The 26,882-nt window shown below is 33.6% G+C and overlaps 1 pseudogene; it reads right to left on the bottom strand.

The window, feature by feature from the left end:
- The window catches only part of LOC149567087 (putative histone-arginine methyltransferase CARM1 pseudogene), a 41,382-nt pseudogene extending 15,383 nt beyond the window's left edge, over positions 1–25,999 (bottom strand).
- Positions 26,000–26,882: the final 883 nt, after the last annotated feature.

Genomic DNA, 26,882 nt, shown 5'->3' with positions numbered 1-26,882 from the left:
TGAGATCGCATATTCATTTTATGGGAGTTAATTTTTATATAAAAATATGAACCATTGGATATTTATTTCCCTTACACTATGGATGTTGTCATTATGATTACATTTATTACAGTTATACTATTGTCATGGTTATTTCTTTCTACTTTTATAATATTGTCATGACATATTTAGTAGTATTTCTTTAATGCCATGCATGATTTTTTAAAACATTCTTAAATCTTTTCATGTTGTTGGGGATGTCTAGTTGTCACAAGAATTGAGGGACATCTCAAAAAAAATGGGATTCTTAGGGATGTTTGGGTATCCTCTTGAATTATTGAGGGACATCTCAAATATTCATAGTCATTTTGGGGATGTCTAGAGGTCACCTCCATTCTTCTTGTTACTTCAAACATATTTCAAAGATTTGAGATTTTTGGGCATGGCCATCACTGTCATCCCATTATACATGAAACGCCATTGGGATGGAGAAAGTGGTTTGAGGGTTCAAAGAAGCCTCAATTTTACAAGGTACCAAGTAGGAAACTGAAGTGGTTTGGGCATTGTTTACCATGTTTTTTCCATTTGAACAAAAATTTTCCCAATTTTACACTTGAGTTTTTTATAATCCTAGTGACCATTTAAGAAAAATAAGCTATTTATTTGCATATGCACATCTTTTTCATTAAATATAATCTTCCATTATATGATATGGGCCACCCTTAAGTATCTCAGACCAAGCAAGAAATTAAGCTTGAAAAAATAAATCAATTATGACTATTTAGCACTTTTAGTCTAGGAATCAAGCCTTAGTGTGTGATATACTATATGATAGAGGGTTGATGTACCTTAAATGATAAGAAGTTTGAAGGTCATTTCTCTAAGTATTAGAGAATTCTGTAGGTTGGATAACAAACATTATTTTTCTTTTTGTTCATATGTAACATCACGTTAATAATAGTGGGTGACGTTAATTCTTTGACTTGATAACAGGGCAACAATAGTATTAATTCTTTTGAAATTAATAATTAGTGAACTTGATTCATTCTTAAGACTTAGACAAATACATTTCAGTGATATTTCCAAGTTACCAGTATTAGTATGATTGTTTCTTGTTACAAATTTCTTAAACATATTTTTGTGCAAAAAGTTTTACGTAAAATATGATTCTCATAAGAATTGATTTAGAATAACTTTAAGGCATTATTCACAGCATGATATTGTTTATGTTTAGAGGAAATTTTCTTGAATACCCTAGTTCCTTGCATTTGTGTGAAAAGGGAAGTGCATTGTGAACTCTCTTTTTCTACATATGGAACCTAGTTTAATGACTGATATTTTCCATTAAAGTAGATGTTATGTTAAGTAATTATTTTTCCTTTTCTCTAATGATTGATATCACCCTTTAGATATAAATTCTAAAGACATAAGGAGATCATATTCTATCTAGAGTTGCTACAATAATTATTACATAGGTGCAATCATATAGTTATGTTATGTCTATAGTTCTTTGAGAAAGTAATCAAGTATCCAATGAATGACCTATTATAACTACTTTTGAAGGTCACCTTCACCCTATTAATCTTGATTTATGATCACAAGCCCAAAGATCAATAATAGATTGTCCACCCATATTCCAATCACATATCTATTCATTTGAAACATGGAAATGTGTCTCAATATCGTGATCACAGATTCTAAACAATAAACTTTACAATTTACTATCACTATTTAGATTCTTTGAACAAAAATGGGTGATCACTCATGTTGTGGTTTTCACAATGCACACCCCATTTCGACTAGAAATGGGGACCTCCTACTTTATTTTTTTAGTTTCCCAAAAACCTAGTCTAGGGTTTGAGTCTTTTTAGGGTTTTGTCTATTATTTTTGGTCAAGACTGGGTCTCGACTCAGAAACCCAGATCTCAAAAATGAGGTTTTGGAAAGGTAAGTCCTTTTTCAAAGAAAAAAGGTGCACTAGTGCACCTCCTTAGGTGCATTAGTGCGCCAAATCATATTGAAAAAAGTCACTACTTGGTGATGCACATCTGTGTAGCAATGCAACTCCAAGTAGTGACTAGGGACTTAGGACTATATAACTTTGAGACCTTGACCCCTCTCCCACTCATTTTCTTCTTCGTCTTCATTTGTGCATCTTTAGGTTCCACGACCACAACACCACACCTGTTTAGGTGCGCTTCCCCTTCACTCCTTGCTCTGCCTTCACCTACTAATCACTAAACAAATATTAAAACTAACCTAAGTTTAAGGTGCACAGTAGCGTACCCAATTAGGTGCGTAATGCAAAAAAACTTAAGAACTTTAAATATAAGCATAACACTAAGGTGCACTACTACACACCTTTAGTTCACCTTTTGTGAAGTTAAGTATGATATGCACACCCCTTGAGGTGTGATGTTGCACATCCCATAGTTTAAAAAAAAATTACAAGGTAAATGCACACTAGGTGCACTTACTAGGTATGCTAGGTGTGCATTGTTTTTGCACTCAAAGGTCATAAAATTAGGTTTTTTGGTGTTTTCAGACAATTAGGGTTTTGGGTCTTGTTTGTGTCAATTTTAGTGTTTTTTTAAATCATTTTTCTTCAACTTTGAACTAATGGGCATCATTTTTATGTAGATTCAATGGCTTTTTCATCGTCCTCCCTCATAAAAAAGATGGTCCCAAGGCCCGTGGTGTTTGAGTTTCAAGGTGTTCCAACCAAGTCGCGCTTTCAAGATGACTATTCAAAAAGTTGAGACACTGAACTAGGTCACACATATTTGGAGAAATTCTGGAAAACTTTTGAGGAGGTTGCTAATGATGATGACATTAGGCGAGCATTCAGAACAGAAGAGGTATTGTTAGAGTTGGATGTAAAACTTGGAGATTTTGCAAAGAGTCGTATCAAGGTGGGCAACTACAGGTAGAGAGTAAAAGATAAATATAAAGCCTTAGATTTTCTAGATGCGGCCCAAGTTACCAAGATCATTGAGAAATTCAAGGGCAAATACCCAGACATAGCTCTAGTATAAAGGGGAACAAAACCCAGAAGTAGGAATTTTAATTTTGATACTTGGTGAAATTTTGAATTTTTTGAACCTGTCCCTGAGGTGCGCCAAGTGCACAGGTGCACTTTCAGTGGTGTTCTGGAAGATTTTGAAGAATCTAGAGGTGTGTTGATAGTTAACTGCTAGTTCTCAAAATACAGCTTTCCATGCATCAGAAACACATTTTGATGACAATTTAACTCCTACAAATGCCTAGAGAAGATGGAGCTTCTATTTTTGGCACTTCCAAACACTGCTACATCATCTGAAAGGCTTTCTTCTTCTTATTTTCTCATGCTTTCTTTGTTTTAAGACATGTAAATGCTCATGCATCCATTAAATGATATAAATAAGGATGGAGTCCTACTTAGCACCATTTAGAGAGTCATTTTGTACATAAATAGATTTATTTTATTAGTTTAGAAGCATATGTTTGTATAAAGATATCTCTCACTCTCAACATAAATTAAGGAGAAGATTTCTTATAAATTCAAAATTGTAACATTTATTCCAGGCTGCCATTATTTTGATGCAATAATATATGCTATTGGTGCTCACATTTGGAGTGTAGTGATTCTTGCCTAAGTGTGTTATATTTTGTGAATGTATGTTCATGAAGTGTAATTGAGCCAATTATTTTATTGCATTGTTTTAGTTGTGCAATCTTTTAATTCTAGTGTTTGCTATGGGTCTACAAATTTTGCTGACATACTTAGTTTGAGAAGCCATATTGTTCCTGCATAGATTTTCTTCTCGCATGAGCGCACTTTCTGTGACCTTGTAATTTGATGAAAAGTAAAACATCTTACAATTACTGAATTCCCATTGACAATTGCATCAGTGAAATGAAGGAAGCATTGCTCCTATTTTCATTGGTTACCCATTGATCTTTTCAAAAGCTTAACTCGCAAACCCTTTATTTCTATGGCTTATGTCTGTTAGGATTTTACTTTCATGTTATTTGCTTAAACTTCTTGTTACCCTATCTTCGTTATTTGCTTTGCTAACCCTTGGTTAAGTTAGGAATTCATATAGTTGCATTGTTAGATTGCATTCATTTAAAAATAGAAAACACCAAAAACATTTTTTTGTGTGGTTAATTTTGAAACAACAAGCAGATTGATCATTTGATTTGAAATTGGTTCGAACCAGGAAAGGCCTCCTTGTGAACAAACACATTTATCTTCAACTGAGTGGATTCCAGTAGGTTGCAAGATCACCCAGAACCTTGGAGTTGATCCCAAATCAATTTTTCAAGAGAGGAGTTTGAAATAATTCTTTTCATTAAGCATCATGCAAAATGACAGCTCAATAGAAGTGGCATTAGAAGGAGGGCCTAAAAATTGTTCAGCTCAAAAAACCAAAGTTGTTGTTTGAAAATTCTAAGATTTTCAGAAGTTCAAAAAAAAAATCTCTGTCTGTGAATTTTCATAAGGTGCGCAGGTGCACTATTTTGAGAAAGTGTGCTTCTTCAAAGGTGCGCTTTTCGAGGATAAACACAAGTTCCTAGAACTCAGTCACTTTCTCAAGCATCACAGTGATAAAGGGATTCGAAGAACTCCTCCCATTCACATTACACATTCTGTCATCATTGTTTGCTTTACATTCTACTTCACACATTCCCATCATTATGCACCATGTCTTTCTTCAATGCCCAAAGTTCATCTTTGAATCTAATTAGTCCATTGCATAACTTGTCCAAAAATCTTGAAATTTTTTTCCCACAGTTCATCTATGGAGAATCACAAACAATAGAAGATTATATTAAATTTTAAAGGAAATTTGTAATTGAAACCAGAGTCAGCATACGGGCGTGGTATGCCACCTTTTTCCTTACACTTCTGGGGAAATAGAATTCAATTGGTACCTCAATCTTCCACCAGCATCAATAAGGGATTGGAACTCTTTTGAGAGCAAGTTTCTAGAACAATTCAAGATCTATAACATTCCATCTATCCTACATCATCAGTTCATTTCAATTAAGAGGGATCCGCACAAGACTATTTCATAGTTTAATCATCGCTTTTATAGGATGTATCAAAGAATGGAGTTTCCATACACTGTACCATAAGAGGCTACCATCTAGATCTATTTTGGAACAATGGATTCATTAACTTATATTTTTCTAAGAAGGCTCCCACCCAGAGACATTGATACCATTCAAAAGGTCTTCAAAGAGGCTATTGCATTCATGAAGCAGGTTACTACTACTCCAATGCGTACAATTACATATTCAAGGTACGAGTCTCAACTTTCTTTGAGCAGAAGGCAACTACATCTGTTGAATTAGAAAACAATATGGCTAGAGAGTTTAAGGTCATGAAGGATACGATGTCTCTTTTATCCAATGAACTCATCAAAATAAAGTTGAATTCCTCAAGAAACCAAGGCAATCATCCGAGACAACTTGCAGGCCAAAACAATTATTCTCAAAATCATAGCAGAAATTGTGGCCTTTACAATAACAACAACAATGAGAATAATGGTATTATAGGTATGAGTCCAAGTGAAAATAGATATGGGTACAATTATGTTTCGGATCAACCTCCATAAATCTTAGAGGAACAACCTTTACAATTTAGTGCAATGGTGTTTGAATCATGTGATAAATTTGCAGGGACAAAATGATGAAGATTATCAAGAGGAGTTTGTGTTCCCATTCAATGAAGAAATTCTTCCAAGTGTTGATGTTTCAATAAGTGTGGACATTACAAGAAATTTTGAGGACACATAAAATTTTGAAGTTCCAAAACTCCATAGAGTTGCAAAAAATCTCAAAGTTGCAAAAAGTGATGGAAATGTAGAAGATCCTAAGGTTGGTTAGATTTTTTAATTAGGAGGTAATCAAGAGGAAGATACCAATGCTTCCTATTGTGATATTGATCCCTCATTGAATAATGATAAGATACCTCCCTTAAAACAAGATATGTCATTAGAAGAGATGGATAGAGTGCTCAATTTGGTCTCAAGCTTGATAGAGGAAATGTCTATTTGTGGGTATTCTACACATATATCAAACCATGCAATAACTGAGTCATGTAGAATCCATCCATTTAGAAGAAAGTTGTCTTGATTTCTTGTTAGCTTGGGAGATCGCAATGGAGGGAAAGTATGATTTTGAATAGGCTTCTTTGGGATATGAGGCAAAAAACATCTTGGTTGATGATAGTAATGAATCCTATAATTTGAAAGGAAGGCTGGTGATTGATTTTTCTAGTCCGAAGGAACCTAAAGTGTTTCCACGTGTGCATGAAGTTGTCTACCATGAGATAAAACTACTAGAAGGAGATATCACAATGTGTGAGTGTAAAACTATGGTGGGAGACTCGCTAGATCAAGTGATATATTTCCATTATCCTTCTTAGTTGGATGATTTTCAATTTGAATATGATGCTAGAGGTAAGATAACTTGTTTTTGGATTAATCATGGTCATGGAGAGTTACCACAACTTCTGATTTTGTGTGATTTGTGCTTAGAATTTGAACCAAGATTGTCCAAAAAAAAAATTGAGTACAAAAACAAGTTAGCATTTTTTAGAACAATATGGGGTGGTTCATTACTATTGCACATAATGAGAAATCTACTGACAAGCACCCCACATTCTTATTATTCAAGGTTTTCTATAGATAAGTTTTTGTTTTTTGTTTTGTTTTTGTTTTTGTTTTTCTTTATTTTTTTTAGTCTTTCTAGTTAGGTGCTAGTTTGCTTTGATTCAAGTCTTTTTGTTTGGGTTTTGTTTCTTTTCATTTCTTTTTCTTTTTTAGTCATGTTAGTCTAGGAGTTAAGTGCAATCAAGATTCATTCTTGACGCATTTCATAAATCACTCCTTGTGATTTTGACTTTTAGGAAGAGGTATTTCTTTGTCAAAGCATTTAGATTATTGTGTTCTTGTACCAATTGGAGAACAGACATTACTTGCAATAATAGGGAACTTTCAGTCTTGAATTCAGAATCGCAAATTGACAAGTTTTCAACACTTTGAAAATTTAAAGATTGATTATCTTAAGGTGTTTTTAAACCAAGGTTGAAGATAGCAAAGGATAGTCCAAACCCTATCGATTCAAATAGAAGGGTCTTCTCGAAGGAATTGCTAAGATCGTTGTTTGGCCTGAGAGTTTCTAAAAGTTCTTAAAAGAGGAACACAAGGGATATTTATTAAAGATCAAATCTAAGAAACAACATCAATGTTTTGGTCACATAGTCTAAGCATGGTTAGGATACAGAAAGAAAATAAAAAATTAATAAAGGTGTTAAGAATGAAGGATTCTAAAAAGTCTAAGAAGATAATCGGATTATGGGGATATGCACTCTAAATAAGCTATCCAATATCAAAACCATTGCTTCATCAAATAATCAAATGGTGAGAATATTCAAAAGGTTACCCTAGGACTTCAAATGAAAAAGTGATAACCCACCAAGAGCCCTCAGAATTGATTCTCTCATCTAATCAAACAAAGGATTGATAAAAAAAACTTTTGTGAAGATTCCCAATGAATGGATCAAAAAAGGTGGAAGATTGTTTCTGAGTTTTCAGAATCCTAAGATATCAAAGGAAATAGATACACTAAACACACACTAAACTTGGAGATTCAAGATTCAAGATTATAAGGTTTTGACTGTAAAGTGACTCAAAATATGTGTGGAATGTTTGGGATTTAGTTGGTGTTTGATATATATCAGAGGAATGTTTGCTAATGAAGAAATGCCTTTGTCATTTCTTCCTTTTGTTGGGGCTTGGTTTCCTAGAACCTTAGTCTGAGGTCTGAGTCTTTTTAGGGTTTCATCTATTGTTTTTGTCAAGACTGGGTCCTGACCCAAAAACCTAGATCTTGAAAATCAAGTTTTGGAAAGGTAAGTCTTTTTTCAAAGAAAAAAGGCACACCAACACACCTCCTCAAGTGTGCTAGTGCACCAAATCATATTAAAAAAAGTCACTACTTGGTGATGCGCATCAGCGCAACTCCAAGTAGTGACTAGGGACTCAGGGTTATATAAGCCTAAGACCTCGATCCCTCTCCTACTCATTTTCTTCTTCATCTTCATTTGTGCATCTTCAACTTCCATGACCACAACACTGCACCTATTTAGGTGCACTTCTCCTTCACTCCCTGCTCTGTCTTCACTTGCTAATCACTTTTCAAACATTAAAGCTAACCTAAATTTAAGGTGCATAGTAGTGCACCTAATTAGGTGTGCTACTATGCACCTTACAATGCAAAGAAACTTAAGAACTTTAAACATAAGCATAACACTAAGGTGCATAGTAGCACACTTAATTAGGTACGCTACTGTGCACCTTTAGCTTACCTTTTGTGAAGCTAAGTACGATATAGGGTGCACATCAATGCACCCCTTGAGGCGTGTTGTTGCACACCCCATAGTTAGAAAACTTTACAAGGTAAATGCACACCAGGCGCACCTACTAATTGTGCTTGGTGCACATTTTTTTTGCACTCCAGGGTCATAAAATTAGGTTTTTTGGTGTTTTCAAAAAATTAGGGTTTTGGGTCTTGTTCGGGTCAGTTTTAGGGTTTGTTTTAATAATTTTTTCTTCAAATCCAAACTAATGGGCATCATTTTTATGAAAATTCAATGGATTTTTCATTGTCCTCCTTCGCAACAAAGATGGTCCCAAAGCCTATGGTGTTTAAGTTTTAAGGTGTTCCAACCAAGTCGTGCATTTAAGATGACTATTCATAAATTTGAGACACTGAACTAGGTCAAACAAATTTGGGCGCATTCCTAACACTATGCAATAAACCACAGAAGTAGAGGTAGTGGTGGAGAAATTTTAGAAAACTTTTGAGGAGGTTACTAATGATGATGACATTAGGCAAGCATTCAAAACATAAGAGGCATTGTTAGAGTTGGATGTAAAACTTGAAGATTTTGTGGAGACTCGTATCAAGGTGGGCAGCTCTAGGTAGAAAGTAAAAGACAAACATGAAGCCTTAGATTTTCCAGATGTGCCCCAAGTTATCGAGATCATTGAGAAATTCAAGGGCAAATACCCAGACATAGCTTTGGTATAAAGGGGAACAAAACCCAGAAGCCAAAATTTCAATTTTGACACTTCATGAAATTTTGCATTTTTTGAACTTGCCTCTGAGGTGCGCTAGTGCACTGGTGCGCAAGTGCTCTAGGTGCACTTTTTCAGTGGTGTTCTAGAAGATTTTGAAGAATCCAGAGGTTCATCAACAATTAGCTATTAGTTCTAAAAATAGAGCTTTCCATGCATCGGAAACACATTCTGGCGATAGTTTAACTCCTCATATGCCTAGAGAAGATGGAGCTTCTATTTTTGGCACTTTCAGACATAGACACTGCTACATCATCTAAAATGCTTTTTTCTTGTTATTTTCTCATGCTTTCTTTATTTTAAGACATGTCAAGGCTCATGCATCAACTAAATGATATAAATAAGGATGGAGTCCTACTTAGTACCATTTAGAGAGTAAGTTTGTACATAAATAGATTTATTTTATTAGTTTAGAAGCATATGTTTGCATAAAGATATCTCTCACTCTGAACACAAATTGAGGAGAAGATTTCTTATAAATTCAGGAATGTAACATGTATTCCAGGCTACCATTATTTTGATGCAATAATATATGTTGTTGGTGCTCACATTTGGAGCGTAGTGATTCTTTCCTAAGTGTGTTATATTTTGTGAATGTATTTTCATGAAGTTTAATTGAGCCAATTGTTTTATTGTGTTTTTTTGGTTGTGCAATCTTTTAATTATGGTATTTGCTATAGGTCTACAAATTCTGCTGACGTACTTAGTTCGAGAATAGATCACCATATTGTTCCTACATAGCTTTTCATCTCACATGAGTGCACTTTTTGTGGCCTTGCAATTTGATGAAAAGTGAAACATCTTACAGTTACTAAATTCCCATCGACAATTGCATTAGTGGAATTAAGGAAGTGTTGCTCCTAATTTCGTTGGTTACCCACCAATTTTTTCAAAAGCTTAACTTGCAAACACATTGTTTTTGTGGCTTATGTCCATTAGGATTTTACTTTCATGTTACTTACTTAAACTTCTTGTTACCCTATCTTTGTTATTTTCTTTGCTAGCACTTGGTTAAATTAGGAATTCATATAGTTGCATTGTTAGATTGCATTCATTTAAAAATAGAAAATACTAAAAACATATATTTTTTGTGGTTAATTTTGAAATAGCTAGAAGATTGATCATTTGATCCAAAATTGGTTCAAACCAACAAAGGCCTCCTCATGAACAAACACATTTATCTTCAACTGAGCGGATTCCAGTAAGTCACAAGATCACCCAAAACCTTAGAGTTGATCCTAGATCAGCTTTTCAAGGGAGGAGTTTGAAAGGATTCCTTTCATTAAGCATCATGCAAAATGACAGCTCAAAAAGTCACAATTAAATGATTTTATTTAAAATAACAAATATTCAAATATATAATTTGATGTAGAGTTCACAGGGAAACAATGATTGTTTACCCACAATCCACATGACTACTTCAACTAGGCACTACAGAGGTTATCCCAACCCAAACTCTAACTAGGGGTGTCAAATAAACACCTTAAAAATCCTTTACAACTCTTATAAACACCAATGAAACCTCTCAACCTTGATACACCTTCTCATATCGAGATCTTTTCTTGAAGCCCCTATCTCCTTTAGACCTAAATCTAGGCACATGAGGATAACACCTCTTCAAGTTGCACATGATATATTAGATTTTTTCTCTCACCATATCTTGACTTTAGGGACCCAATACTAACTCCAAACAACCATTACTTTTCCCACACCAAAGTTCTTGAGGATAGTTTCTTTGTAGAGGCCTACTTTCCTAGTCACCTTACTTTTGAGGTTTTTGTCCTACAATTTCTAGACCTTCCAAATAACCCACCAAATAAAATACAAATTTGACTGCCTTTTTTTCCCTCATACAACATCGTTCAATTTGGGTTCCTCATCTCACCATTAAGGGTCCTAATGGTTGGCTGATCATATAGACCTAATTGATGAATTAGATCACTTTTACAAAGCAACCCTTCTAAAATAGATTGATCTTGTCAAGCCAATGCTTGGAATAGGACTGTACACATCAAATACACCAAAACACCTTTGGTTTAGGTCTAATCCATCCACTCTCTCTTCTGTAATCAAATTTGCATTTGACTATAACTAGTCACATGGAGATGCCTAGTCATTTAATGATCATATATCTCCAAAAACTTCACTTCCTAGTATAAGACCTCATTCATTATAAAGTACATTGGAGCCCCTAACTTTCCACCACCAGCTAGAATTTTCTATGGGTGGAAAGTTAAGATATTTTCATTTTAATCTGAAACCCTAGGTAAGTGAGGGTTTTGAAACTATCTGCACTAAAATGGGAATAACTTCACTAATACACAATGAAATGCCTTCAAAATAGCTATAATAAGAATATTACTCTATACACTAGACAATAATGCTTATTTGATCACCAAATGAGTTCCTACATGCTCGTACACAATGCAAGATTAGTAGATTTGACTGGGAAAATGAAACTTTATTTGCTTCTTCTCATCCAAATCTTCAAAAACCCTTGCCTCTTGACCGCTAGAGGCTCATATAGGCTTAATTCAACATCCTTGATTGTCTCCAAGTAGATTTCAAACCAAACATGATCGTTGGCAGTGAGTTGCACATTAGATGAAAAAGTTGCATAATTGTTGTCAATGTTGTCATGCAACATTTTTACAACATTTTACATCTCTTGACAACATTTTGAATTTGAATTCCTATCAATATAGTAACATCACAAATTGATCTTTCTTGATCCAAAACATCATTAGAAACCTATTAGACCCTCTCCTAAACTCTTATGGACCCTTTGACCAAATTTGACCAAGTTGGCTTATACATGCCCAATATGGTCAATGGCCTTATAATTGGGTCCAAATTACTACAAAATGATTTCAATTGGTTCTTAAGAGTCAATACCTTATTACATCAAAATAAACTCATGACACATCATGAGCCTTGAAGTTCCTCCAAATTGTCTATGAGATGCCTCTGCACCATACTGCCCAAGTAGATGAATCTCAAGTTGCACTTAAGGTGGGCTCTTCAAGGTTGCTTATGTGCTTCTTGATATCACTCACATCCATCCATGCTATAATGAATGTGATAGTTTTTTAAAATAAAATTCGAAGAAGAGAAACAAAGAAGAAGAACAGTGAATAAAAGCTATTATTGCTTCTGTAAATAGTTTAGTCATCAAACAAAAGATGAAAAATAACAAATATAGACTTTTGACACTACTCAAAGAGGAGGAAATATAACAGACTACAAAGTGCACATAGCCAATGAACAACAAGAGGAGTCTAGAATAGACAAATTATACTCTTGATACAAATGATGTACTGCCCACATAACAATAATTAAACTAAAATACAATACGAACCCTGTTGTCTTTGTTTATTTTCCTGGCTATCATTAGTTGCTTTGACCTTCTCTATGGTGGAATCAAATTCTTCTTATCTGTAGTCTTCAAAGACTTCAGTAGAGTCTAAATTGTTGCATTGTGTTATGTTTTAGGGTAGAAGACCTTCAACTTGCACCTTGATAGCATCATTGTTATAATACTGATCTTTTAGAGAGGTAGCTATGTAAGTCATTTGGGTTAGAAGACCAAATCAAATAGATTGAATCTCAATCTCACAGGGAGAAAAGGAGTGTGATAGGTCAATAAGACAACTAAACTTATGGATGCATTTGATAATGGTGAGACATCAAGAGCTAGTTGTCTTGTTATGAGCTAAAGAATATCCTAAAAGAGCTACTTTCCATGACCATGGGAAGTGAAAAAAGGTAGATTGAGAAGTGAAGACTGTTTATCCCATAACATTTTAACATGATAGCAAACCCAGAAGAAATGTGTGAAAGTTTTAATCTTACCACAGAAGAGGCATGAAGGGATAGGGCTAAGGAATTTAAGGTGGGAGCCAACTAGGAGTTTTATATGCAGAAGCTTCCAAGTGGTAAATTGGGACTAGGCATCAACTTTAGACTTCCAAGTTTGTAGGCTAAGTTTGTTCTATGTAGACTATTTAAATATGCATCTCCAAAGGGAGTTAAGTCGGCTAGAGATGGGCAGGTTAGGCTAAAGTTGCTTATGAAGGACTATGAGAGGAAAGGATTTAAGGCTACAACCATTAGGCTTGCTTGTGAGGAAATTATATATATGATAATCATTGGAAAATATGGAGGAGGAAGTAGTCAAAATAATTGAACTCGCAGAGCAATGGGACATGTTAGAGGGAAATGTAGATCGAATAGTTCAATTCCAGTTAAACACATCTATAACTAGTTTGATAACAGTTGAAAATGCCTTTTTCAACGACTGGATGAGTAGAGAGTAGGTTCATGTTTTAACAATGTTTGAACACATCAGATATGAAAGAGATATGGTCTACAGGGTTTAAAAGCTCCAAGATATGTCCAAGAGGTTCTTTTCAGTTGCTATGATGCTTGAACTTTTTCCTTTCACTCATTTGTAGCTCTTCTTAGTTTAAAATTCCCAAGAGCGATTGTGGTCTGAATTCAATTCCTTAGTGTTGTTTAAGTTTATTACTCATGTAAGACTCTTGTTGGCATCTAACCAGTCTTCTAAAGTGTGGCACAGGCTCAGGGAGTGTGTGAGTATTGAAGAGTTGTATGGTGTAAGAGATTGTTGTTGTATGAAAGAAGTTTTATAAGCCTTTTTTTAAGGGAATAAACTATCTTAATAGTGAATGAGATAATGGATTGAGGAGAAACAATATACCCCTCTTACAAAGTTCTTCCTCAATTTAGGCTTTTGCAAATGGTGTTGCTATTTTTTTTTGTTTGTGTTTCTATTTAATAGTCTTTGCCTGTATTTGCAATGGATGTGCTTAAATACCTTGTTCTATTGTAATGCTTTGCATTAGGAACAACAACTTATGCAATCAAGTTAGTCAAGTAAGAAAATGATTTTTTTAAGTTTATCATGGAGCGAAATATCTTCTCTAATTATTGATTATTACTTATTAGTGAGTACATATTAGTGGTGTTTAGGAAAGATCTTTCAATGTTTAATCTCTAGGGATGTCAACTTAAATGTTGGTTCAGTGCAGCTAGATTTGAACTACTGCTAGAGCTACTCAAACGTTGTAGGGTTATCCTCATGTAGTACTGTCTGTTAGAGATCAGGGTTAGTTCAAAAAAAACATAAGAATAACATACTCATGAAATGTTAACTTTGTAAACTATCTAAATTGATCAAATACACATAGAATAGCTTTCCAAAAAGCATCCTATGACCTTCTTTCTCCAAGGATCCATTTGATCTCTTTATTTCTCTTAGTAGCACATAAGATCAATGGAAAACTAAAGTACAAGTGATAATGATGCTAGAATGCACAATATAAGCTACTATGAGAGTGAAACATGCAAGATGGGGATGAATGATGAGGATGGTTGGATACCACCAATTTTAGTAAATATAAATGCATTTTTTTTATCATAAATTGAGCCTTACACAATATTTCAATAAAATATTTTCTAGGCTGAAAGAGCTCATCACACCAAATATGTCCCGCAAAGTAGAAGACTATGCCTTGTGCATTATATGTATCATGTATCCTTCATGTAGCCAACAAAAACAATGCTGGTTTTTGGACTTTTGGATTAGGAGGTAGTTCAAAGTTTTAACTTTTCACCATATCTTCTATTTTGGCATATATATACTCCCTCATTTTTAAACTGTGTTCCTCCTTTTTTCAAAGGAATGACTTTTAACCATTCACTTTTCCCATCCAAATTTCAACACATAGGTTTATTGGCTAAAGAAGAAAATTTCAAAAGAATGGGAAAAAGAAGTCCTTTCTTTGTTGTGTTCTCTACATGGCAATTCAAACTTTCCTTATTATCAATGCAGTTTTTGTAAAGCTTGTCAAAATGTAGGGCAATTTGGTGTTGTTTGAGGATGATGATGGTTGATTCCTACCTTACAATACTACCTTAGATGTTGCCTAAGATACTAGTAGTAGGAAATGTGTGGAGCCTCTTCATAATGTGACTTATGAGTCTTTGGTAATCAATATGCATGCAAGACCATAGACAATAAGCATTGTCATATTCCACAACACTTACAAATGATTATGATGGTTATGTCACATGTGTACCTAAAGGTTATTTCTATATTGCAAACTGGTAATTTATCCTAGAATAGGTAATAATAGGGCTAGGTTAGTTAATTTTTTGAAATATTCTGTGATTTTTCATTTTAGAGGCTATCTCATTGTAAATGTATTTTCTGATAGTCATTCGTCTAGTAGTAGGAATTTTGTTAGGATATCTTGCTATGTTCTATCAGATATTACATAATGTTTAATCAATGAGCTAGTCAACTAGGTTAAGAATTTCCATTGGAGAAACTCATGGGATAGCATACGTACATGAAGATTGTAAGACCATTTGTAGTGATGCATTTTTTACTATGATTCTTGATTGTTCATTTTAATTTATCTTTTCAATTTCTTTGATTAGTACCCTAAACATTGAATTTGCACATGACAAGTCATCCTTTGATTATTCATAGGGATGTCAAGTCGGAAATTTTTTTTTTGGATGATAGATTTGAAGCGTAGGTATTGATTCTTTACGAATTCTAATCATAACAAGTTTTATATCTATATTTGTGAGGGTTACTTTCTAGTTTATCGAATTTTTAATTGATGATGGCATTTTCATGTTCCAGGTGTTCAATTTTGGACTGGAAAAATTAGCATTAGACACTAATACTCATGTTAGAACATGTGTCATGGAAACCTTTGGGTAAGAATCAAATGTTTCCATTTTCATTATTTTCCTTGTATTGAACTTTGCATTTCAATGGGGAACTAAAAATGCTTGGTTGTTGCCTCATGAAGTTTTAGTTTATGTGACATTTATTTGAATACTTTAGGTATATGGCCCCAGAATATGCATGAAGGGGAAGGCTTACTCAAAGATTAGATTTATTTTCATTTGGTGTCATATTGGTCATTATTACTAGAAGGAAACCTATTGATACATCACAGCCTCTTGGGGATGAGAGCTTGGTTGAATGGGTATGTATTTACTGTGACATTATTGATTTGATTTGTATATTGATTATTGATAGTTGAATGTAGGCTCACCATAAATCATAAATCTATCTATGCAAGAGGCTACCAGTACATATTTAGTTTCTCCCTCCTTTCATAAGATAAGGATCTTGTAAGGAAGATCTCATGCTATGGACAACTCGCCACATGCATGTTTGACGATGTCTGGTAGCAAGAACACAATGAGTGGAGGGTGGGGAAACTATGTTGTAGTTTGAAATCAACCAAACTGACACATGAATTTTGGGAAAAACTCATGATTGTTTCGATATGCTTAATAATGCCTTGTTGTGTAGTCCATATTAGAAAATGTAGGATGTAATTAACATCACCAATGAATGATGATTATTCTTTTGTTGCCTTCTTTGGAACCTTCTTATGTTGCTTTTAGAAATTGCAAATCCATGTTTTTGGTATTTCAGGGAAAACACACCTGTATTTTTAATTGAATTTAATTATTTGAAATCTAAATAATTCTCTAAACCAATTATTATTGTATGGGACATCTTTTAATGACCTCTATGCCAAAATGTCATCTTGGACCTGTCAAAGCTATTAAGAAGAATGTTTGGAGACTACCCTTTGCAAATATCTATAACTTCATTGAGGAGTGAACACAAAACGATTTTAAGTTAGTTTTACTATTGGTTCCATGTTGGGTTTAATGTGATCTTCATGTGAAATATTTCTTAGCTTTGCAATCATTATTTTCCTTTTCATGTTGTTTACTTTATGCTACTAGGTGGGATGCTTTGAAGAAAAACCCTTTTCTATTTCTTCATTAGATTTGATAGCTTACAGTTAAATATATGTGAAATGTCCAAAATAATTATTTAAAAAATGAGGGTTTCTTTATCACATGGCAAAGCAAATAATTCATAAAAAAATATTACAAAAAATAGGGAGGGTTTCCTCTAGGATTGCAAAAAACCTAGAGATTCTATCACGTATATCATTGATTTCACCATCAGCAAGGGAAGGTATAAATTGAGTCATTAGTAGTAGAGACCATTGTTGAGCGCCTAGTTACATATCTAGAATAATATCACTTATTCTATGTATGGTAGCATTGTTAAGCCATCATGGATAGAGAACAACATCAATATATGAATAATATAAGAACCAATTGTTTAGCAAGAAATTGTTAATGTCAATTTCAATCCATTTTTACTCTGTAAAACATTGGTACACTTCGGCATACCCATGGCACCTTTGGTGTGATCGCTAGTTATAGTTTGATGACTAAAATATTAAAAAAAACTTGTGGTTTTACATACTCTTATCTTCCCTCATTCGCTGACTATGAAAGATCAACTTGATCATTACTCTTCTTGTTTTGATCATTGCCTTAAGATTTTGCTCAACCCCTTGCCTTGCTTGTTGATTTATTTGTAGCTTTTTGATTTGGCAAGGTAATTTATAATTGCTTGAGATGGACACTCGTTACTATTGGAATTTGAGTAACCTTTGGTGGATGTGGGTTATATTACTAAGTTGGATAATGAATTTTTTCCTGATGTCAATGCCCTTAGCTATTTGACCACCCCTACTAACTCCTATTGATGATTGGATTTGTATTGTGGTATAGTGACTTGAAGGAATTAACATTAAAAATCCTATGCTTCTCTACCAACATCGATGGATGTCTCCTGATACTATCTATTACATTAGTTACTATCCACAATTTTATGTCCTTGGATTGAGCTGAGGTTAGTTCCAAGATATGAACACTTACTTCCAATGTTTGTTGATAGGGATCAATTTTCTATTTTTGTTATGCTCCTCTATACTACCTTACTTTTCCAATGTAGCCTCAATGAGTAATACTTTGATGTCAATCTGTATTTGTTTATCTTTATCTATTGAGTATCCAAGTATTTTATATTCTCTTATTAATAGATCTTCTTCTATGTTCATCTCTCACTCTTTATATCTATTTTGCTACAATTGTTGAAAGTCTTCAATCATAATCCCTTTTGATGATTCTTTGATAATGATTTGGACATTAGGATGTGTAGATGTTAATTGTTGAGCTTCAATTCTAGGTATATATATGAGGTTACCATTTCTTGACCAATAGAGTTATGTGCTTCCTTTGACCAATGTTCACCATAAGATTCCTATGATTTCCTTTCGATCTCCATGAATCATAAATAAACCTTCTCCTATCAGACGTAGCTCCTAACTGGGATTGATACTTCATGTGTAACTACCAACTCCTTCCTTGCTATCCATTGGCTATATCCTCTTCAATGTATCCTTCCCAATCTGAATCGCTACATCTAATTTATATAGCCCATACCCGATGAAGAGTCATAATTGTTTGGTTTTGATTGTTAACATTATTTATATTATTTTGATATGACCTCTACTAGCTATGTTTTGATTGTAATATCACTTAAATATATTTTAATAAGACACCTCTAGAGGATGGTTGGATTAAAATAAACTTTGATGAGGTGGCTAGGGGAAACCCAGGTGTTTTAGGGTGTGGGTGTGTAGCAAGAGACCATAAGGGCAACATACTCGCATTTGAAGCCAAACGCTTGTAGGATGGAACAAATAATACTGTAGAATGTTTTGCAGCTAGAGAGGCTCTGGGCTTAGGAGCAAAAAATTGGCTATAAATGAATACATCTGGAAGGTGACTCAGAGATCATCATAAATGGAATTAAGAGAGGAAAGATGGAGGCATGACACCTAGATCAAAGTATATGGAAAATCAAGGAATTGCTTCTAGATTTTGATGATTTTAAGGTTTCATATTCATTTTGAGAAGCAAACAGATGGCAGATTTGCTAGCCAATTTAGGTGCCAATTCATCATTGGGTCCACAATATGAAATCTTTGAGGACTTTCATCACCTTAGATTTGAATAAAGAGAGCACTATTTTTTGGCCATTAGACATAATAATTCACTCATGATAATTAAAGCTAGAGGTTTTAAGGGAAAGGCATCACGAGTCTAACTTCTGATGACATAAATCATTCCACGATAAGAAGAGATTTCCAAGCTATCAATATATCCCTCGCACATGTCAAATGGAGTGTTGGTTTGCTTTGGTACTTCATTCCAGAAAATTTTGAGGTAGATATATTCAGGTTGAAGGCAAGTCAAGTTCAATTGTTTTTCATTGAGACAAAATTGGAGGCAAACTTTGCTCTCGGCTTGGATTCTTAGATAGAGACTTACGAAGGCCAAATTTCCACGTGACATCTTAAACATAATTTTGTTTTTGACAACCCTACCTTTTTGAAGGGAGCTCAGCAGATGCTAGGGTCAGAATATATGAAGGCATTATAGAAGAGGAGATCAAATTTGGATGTGGCATCGTTGTTTGTTGTGCTTGTGTTGATGGTGGGGAAATCAAAAGAAGAGGTCCACCGGGTTATGGTTGCATGTGTGGACAGGTAAAGGCTTTTAGGGTTGGAGGACATAATTGAGAGACTTGTTCTGGTGTTGGAATTGAGATGGGTGTTGAGCTTTGGAGGCTAATTGGGGGAGGGGACTCTTCTACTCAACCACAAGTAGTGTGGCTTCCTCAAATCCACAAGACATTCATATCCCCAAAGTAGAACAGGGGTGGAAAATGATAGTGGAATTCTTGACTAAGTACATTTGGGTGCTGAAGGAGCATGAATGAGGCTTTATGAAGGCCGCACCAAGGAAGAGCATGCTCACTCTTGGACAACAAGTTTGCCACCAGATTGTGAAGAAATGCCACCTTAAGGAGGGTGTGTCCACATCACAGGGAGTTTGGGTTGATGCCTCTTTACTAGTCGAAGAGGGGGAGTGCAATGGAAAATGTCATCGAGGGAGACAGGGGAATTTGGTGATGGATGACCACTCAACTCCAACTTTCACTTGTGAGGAAGCAGTGTAATGGTTCAAAGAGTATCAGATAACATAGATGAAAGTGGCTTTGTTTTGTTTGTTTTAACTAGTTTAGTGGTTGGGCTAGGTGGTTTTGTCTTCATCAGAGTGTTCATACTCTAAAATTTTGTTTGTTTAATGATATATGTATGGGTAGGGAAAGGGTAGTATAGGCTAGAAGGCTTTTAGCCATACTATAACAATGTATCTCTCTTTATCAATATAATTCAGATATTACCTATCAAAAAATATATATATTAAAAATCAATTATTTATTATCATATTTCAATTTCATTTTATTATAATTATAATTTTATATTTATTATAATAATAAGTATATTTTATTGTTTATTTAATTGTCATTAGTAATATTCTATTCTTACTTATGAGTTAAACAATTATATTATATTATTTATATATTATCATTATATGAGTTGATATAGTATTGCATTATATTAATTTGATATTAACAATAAATTGTTATAATATTATTAATATTATTTATTTTATTTTATTTGGAAATGAGGATATTACAATGATCATTCTTTAAAGGGTGCTAGCTCAATGGAAGAGCACTTGATTTACAAGAAACTTTACAAGTAGATGGATGGTGGTTTGATTCCATCGTGTCCTATTATGACCAAATATACTATTAAATATGCTACTAAATATTTGATCAAATATACTACTAGATATGCTACTAAATATACCACTAAACATGTAGCTAAATATACTAAACATGTGACCAAATATATAATTAAATATGCTACTAAATACGTGACTAAATCAACTATCAAATATACAACTAAATATGTGATTAAATATACTAATAAATATGTGACTAGCCACATGATTAAATATACTACTAAATAAATTACTAAATATACTACTAAAAATACCACTATATATACTTATATACTTCTAAATATACCACTAAATCAATAATCAAAATTAGTGATCAAATAAATGACTAAAATTGCTTAGTAGTAAATTTAGCAGCATTATAAATGACCAGATATTAACTACTATTAGTCACGTGACTAAGTTTAGTCACATACATTCAAAATTTAGTGGTTTTTTTAGTCGCATATTGTTGTTTTTGTACTAGTGCATTACCAATTAAAAAATTCAAAGATATTTGTATAAAATGAAGATAATAATAAAATATAAATTCATATTTTTTTTATTAGTAATATTATTGATAAAGAAGTCCTCTTTAGTATGAGTTTCAAAGAGATATTTTCTTTTTATGATCAAGTTCCATTCTTTCTCTTCTTAAAAAATTCTCTAACATTATTTTTTCAACAAATATCTATTCACTATTCTAATAGTTCAAAAACCCAATCCTCCTTTTTTCTTGGGGTTGCAAATAATTTCCTAGGAAACAAGAGGAAGTTGACCTTTTCTTCCACCCTAGGCCATAAGAATTTCTTTTAAATATTGTCAATTATAATAGCATATTTAGCAAGAATAGTAAAGAGACTCAAAGCATACACACGTATATTTTGAAGAGCAGATTTAAGAAGTTGAACTTTCACAGCTTTACTAAGCATCGATCATTTCCATCCAATAAGTTTTGTATTAATTTTGTCAGTGATAAAATTCCAAAAAGATTTAGAAGGTCTGGTACTAAGGGGGGGACCAAGATAAGTTAAAGGAAGCTGATTAATATTACATCTTACGATTTTAGAGATTTTTCTTTGTCTTTCCTCTGGGATGTTCACAAAGTACAAATTAGTTTAAGTTGATAAGTTGACTAGTAACATTTGTATAAGTTGTCAGAGAAATCTTCATTCTTTTAGCTTCCTTAATAGTAGCATCCACTAGAAAAATAGTGTCATCAACAAAACTATTCATGAGAGCAAGTTAAATTAGCAGAAGAAGTTGTGATCCAATAATCCTTCCTTCCTAAATAAATTTATTGATATATCTTCCCAACAATTCAAAAATTATAGCAAATAATATAGATGAAATAGGATCTCTCTACTTGAGACCACTTAAAGGTTTGAAAAAAAATAGACGAGGAATCATTCACCAAAATAATAGCCATAGACATGGAAATAAGTTGGTAAATTAGATCAATGACTCTTGAATTGAAACTAAATGCTTTTAGAATTTTGCATAAGAACTATCAATCTACCTTGTCATAAGCTTTGGATAGATCAAGATTCATTAAGAAACCTTTTTTTGCAGAAGCCTCTAGAGAATGAATTTTTTCATGCACAACAATAATAGTATCCAAGCTTTTTCTACCCAGAACAAATCCATTCTATTGGCTTGAAATGATCCCAAGAAGAATATTCAACGATCTTGAAGTCATCACCTTTGAAATAATCTTATACATGGAATTGCAAAGACTAATAGGTCTAAACCCATTAGGAGAATTGGCTCCATGAGTTTTGGAATCAAGGCAATAAAGGTAGCATTAGTTTCTTTTATAAGAGATTGAGACCTAAGAAAAAATTCAACAACATCCATGACATGCTTACACACTATACCCAATAATTATAGAAGAAGAACACCAAAAATCCATCTAACCCAGGAGTTTTTTCTCCTTAAAAAATAACATCCTTAATTTCTTTAGCAAATGGAATTGCTATAAGTGGTTGTTTTTGAGCTGTTCCAATATAGGAAAGGATGTCAAAAAGAAGATCACCTTGTTCCACAAAATTTAGATTCAAATCAATAGAAAAAAGAGTTGAATCCATCTAACCCAGTAGTTTTTTCTTCTTAAAAAAATGACATCTTTAATTTCTTTAGTAAGTAGAATCGCTAAAAGTGGTTTATTTTGAGCTATTCCAATATAGGAAGGGATGTCAAAAAGAATATCATCTTGATCAACCAAATTTAGATTCAAATCAATAGAAAGAAGAGTTGAAAGATAACCCACCATTTCATCCTTTATGTCTTCCTCTTTTTCCACCTTTCCAATTGGAGTTTCAATAAACTTAATTCTATTGGCTACTTTATGTTTCAAGGTTGTCATGTTAAAAAACTGAGTATTCTTATCACCATCTTCCAACTGTAGCGCTCTAGATTTTTGCCTCCAAAAAACTTCTTCCTTTGATATGATATCATGACACTTAACAACCTTTTCATTCCTCTCCTTCTCAAGTCATTCAAAATAACCCTCCTCTTGAATTTGATCCTACACCAATTTAAGCTCTTTTTTAATAATCTCCTTGTTATCAAAAATATTCCAAACACTTCCTTATTCCAAATTTTAATATTCACTTTGATATTTTTGAGTGTCATAGCCACTAAATAGGTCCCTTCCACATTATTATCCCACCAATGTTTAATACTTGGATCTAGATCTGAGTGAGCAATTCACATTCTTTCAAATCTAAAAGGAGGTCTAGAAGCTTTCCTAGTCAAAGGATCTGTAATGAAAGAAATAGGGGAGTGATCAGAACTAATGCGAGCAAAAGAGGAGGAATAGTAAAAAAAACTTATGTAACCAGTTATGAGATAAAAGGGCTCTATGTAGTCTAACTTGAATAAGATTATTTCCAATCCTTCCATTAGACCAAGATAATTTTATTCCTTCAAGATCAACATCCAATAGAGCCTGCATGTTAATAAAATCCATTAGATCAACTCTATTCTTAGGATGAGAAGTATAACCCCCAACATTTTCAGTTTATTTAAGGGGAGTATTAAAATCTCCCATAATCATCCAACACTCAATAGGGAACATATTTATAGAGTTCTCAATTTTTTCCATAAATTAGCACACCCAAATTTAAAGTTAGGGGCATAGATATTGGACAAAACCCACACAAAATTATTTCTCAAATGAAGAAATTTAACAACAATCATGTTATTATCAATGGGAATAGGAATACCTTTTATATGATTCATATTCTAGAAATTTGTAGTACCCCCTGAAGTTTCTTTAGAGTCACTGCCAGTCACAATAATTTTTTTGAATAATTTGATTCTTTCAAGTTTTTCCTTGATCATTTTAGTTTCTTGGATCACGGTGATGTCAAGTTTATAATCCCTCACTATATTTCTTAAGACACCCTATTTATGGGGACTATTGTGTCCTCTTATATTCCAAGAGATGATCTTCATTTCTTACTTGTTGAGCATGCTTCCTGGATGGTCATTTGTTTTCCATCTGCTATGTTTTGTTTGCTTTCTAGTTCTCTAGTAAGTTTGTCTATTTTTCTTCGAAGACCTTGTTTTGGAGTCCTAACATCAACTCTCGGTCTTGTAACCGCTCCAACCTAGGAGCATGAGCCTCAAGAATAGGTTCTCCCTTTTTATTACCTTTTTAATTCTTTCCTTTTTCCCTTTTCTTTCAATGTTACTCCAATCCATGACCAAAATTTTGTTAGAAGAGGAGTCCAACTCCTCTTCTCCCTACTCTTTTAAAGGAATTTCAATGTTATCCTTATCTTTTTTTCTTATTAGATGAACATTGATAAATTCTTGGTATATTATTACAATCCTTTTGTATTTTATTTTAGTTCCCTTCAATGGTATTCAGCTTCTTGTTTCCTTTTTTCTTCTCTAAAGATCCTTTCTTACTTTTAGATGTCTCATTTTGATCCCCATCCTTAGTATTTTTCTTTTCATTTTCCATTTTAGAGATTTTTTTTCCTCGAGCCTATGATCTTGGGCAATAGATTCTTCCTAAGCAATACTAGTATCACTGGATTTACCATTCTCTTGTTGAGGCTGTTGACTAATCGCATTTTCTATAACAATAACCTTCTTGAAGGAGTTTTCCTCCTTAGAGGTACTATTGCTTTCTACTATTGATATAATTTCTATAATCCTAGTAGAATTCTCAATATTTTTTTCATTTTGATTTCCAACAATAGTTTTTACTTCTTTCCAAACTTTTAAAATTTCTTCCTATTGTTCTTGTTTTTTTCGCTTATCTTTTTTGAATCTTATGAGGACACTGTTTAGCACAATGTCCCATCTTCTTACAAATGAAGTAGCAAGATGGTTAAGATTCATACTCCATAGATTGCGTCCACTTCCCCACTTTTGAGTGAATACCAATATCACGAGGAATCTCAGTATGTGGATTAATACTAACACATAAATATCATAAACAAATTGAGATCTCACTATTGTCATAGGATCTATTGGCAACAGTTTCCTAAAAGATTTTTTCAACCCTTTAAGATATCCTTGTTCCAATATTCAAGACTTAACCCAAGAAGTTTAACCCATATTGGTGCTAATTCAAAAAATGATTAATTTAGATCAAGATTAGGAGTCCATTTTTAAAGAGCCAATGACTTTTTTCCCATCATCAAGAGACTTCCACACGAACATTAGAAAAGTATTCAACAAACAAGAATTCAAATTAGAAGAGACCCTTAGGAATTACTACAATATTCATGTGACCTTTCAATACACACTTTTTTTATTATAAAATATCTAACAAGGTCAATGCTAGGTTTAGCACTTGTGAACTTGCCTACCTAAGATAAAGCCATAGTAGAAACAAAATGATATATTAAAGTGTCAAGCACAAAAATAGTGTATTCCCCTTTTTTAATATCTAAAATGTCATTGACTTTAGGGAATGAAGATTTACCTCTAGTTTTTATCACAAATAAGGAGGACCATTTTTTTAGCACCTTATATGTTTTGTCTTTAGCCTAATCTTTGGTCCTGTTAGATTTTCCTAGATTTGAACCACTATCCCTTAGGTCTTGCTTTTTAGGACCTTTCTCTCATTCTAAACTTACCTTAGAGTTGTCCCCACTCTGACCCACACTTTTGTTAAGCATAAGGGACACCCAACCATTGGTAGCAAATCCTGTTGGACAACTGCCAATATGATTGTTGCCACCTATTGGACATTTTTTTGTCAAAGATCCACGATTACATGGACCCCCTTCCCTACTACCCAAAACTCTACCATTCCCTCTAGATCTAGTTCTTGTTCCAACTCCCATATAAAATCTTCTTTTCACCATGTCCGCTAGTTCTTTGTATCACCACATCATTGTTACCAAATCAACTATAAGAGATTTTTAAAGACTGTTTGAGATGTTGAGATAGTGAAAGGATGGTTTATTGATTTGATGTGACAAAAATGGTATGTAGTGGACAAGTGTGACATGATTAAAAGTTTGAACATTATAGATTTTTGTAATTCATTTTGAGTTTGAGTGTAGCAAGGTAAAGGTTAAATACCAAAGGAAGTAATGAATGTGATTTTTTCATGAATCACATATGATGAGTCTCTAAATAAAAATTGAAAGGGTTTTTAAAGATCAAAAAATAACTCTTTTATAAAATTACTAACATCCTCTTGGATGAGGAATGCATGGTGTCTGAAAATAAATACCACTCAAATGTTGACATTGCATTGGCTTCAATGGTATGGGTGTTGGAATTGGGCTGAAAGGAAGATACAATACAAATCATGATAGAATGTGTGCAACCTAGGTGGTGTTTTGGAACAAAGCCCATTTTGGCTATGGAAAAAGTCTAGTGTTCACCTATGAACCTAATATGGGGATTTGAAAATGGTGGGAGAAGGGGAAACACGCTTAACTCTTCTTGATTTGGAGTGCTACAAGTAATCAAGAGGAACATTGTGCAAAATAACATATATGATGGGATACCTGAAGGGACTTTCTTTGCACCTATGAGAAGGAGAAGATGAAGCAATCAATGAAACATGTGAACGAGATTAACAAGAAGCTCAAATATGACCTAGAGAACTACTAATAAAATAGGCCCACGGGGAAGTCAGAGAAGACATGAATACATAATTAGTGCCTCTTTGATGCAGAAGCATCCAGAGGTATAAGGGTGATCTTGTGTCACCCAAAAAAATGTACTTAGACTTAG

Source organism: Cupressus sempervirens, chromosome 3, assembly GCF_028749045.1.
Source record: "Cupressus sempervirens isolate cs-2001-9-10 chromosome 3, ASM2874904v1, whole genome shotgun sequence".
NCBI classification, from domain to species: Eukaryota; Viridiplantae; Streptophyta; class Pinopsida; order Cupressales; family Cupressaceae; genus Cupressus; species Cupressus sempervirens.
Note: the sequence above shows the minus strand (reverse complement) of the source record. Positions and strands in the feature narration are given on the sequence as shown.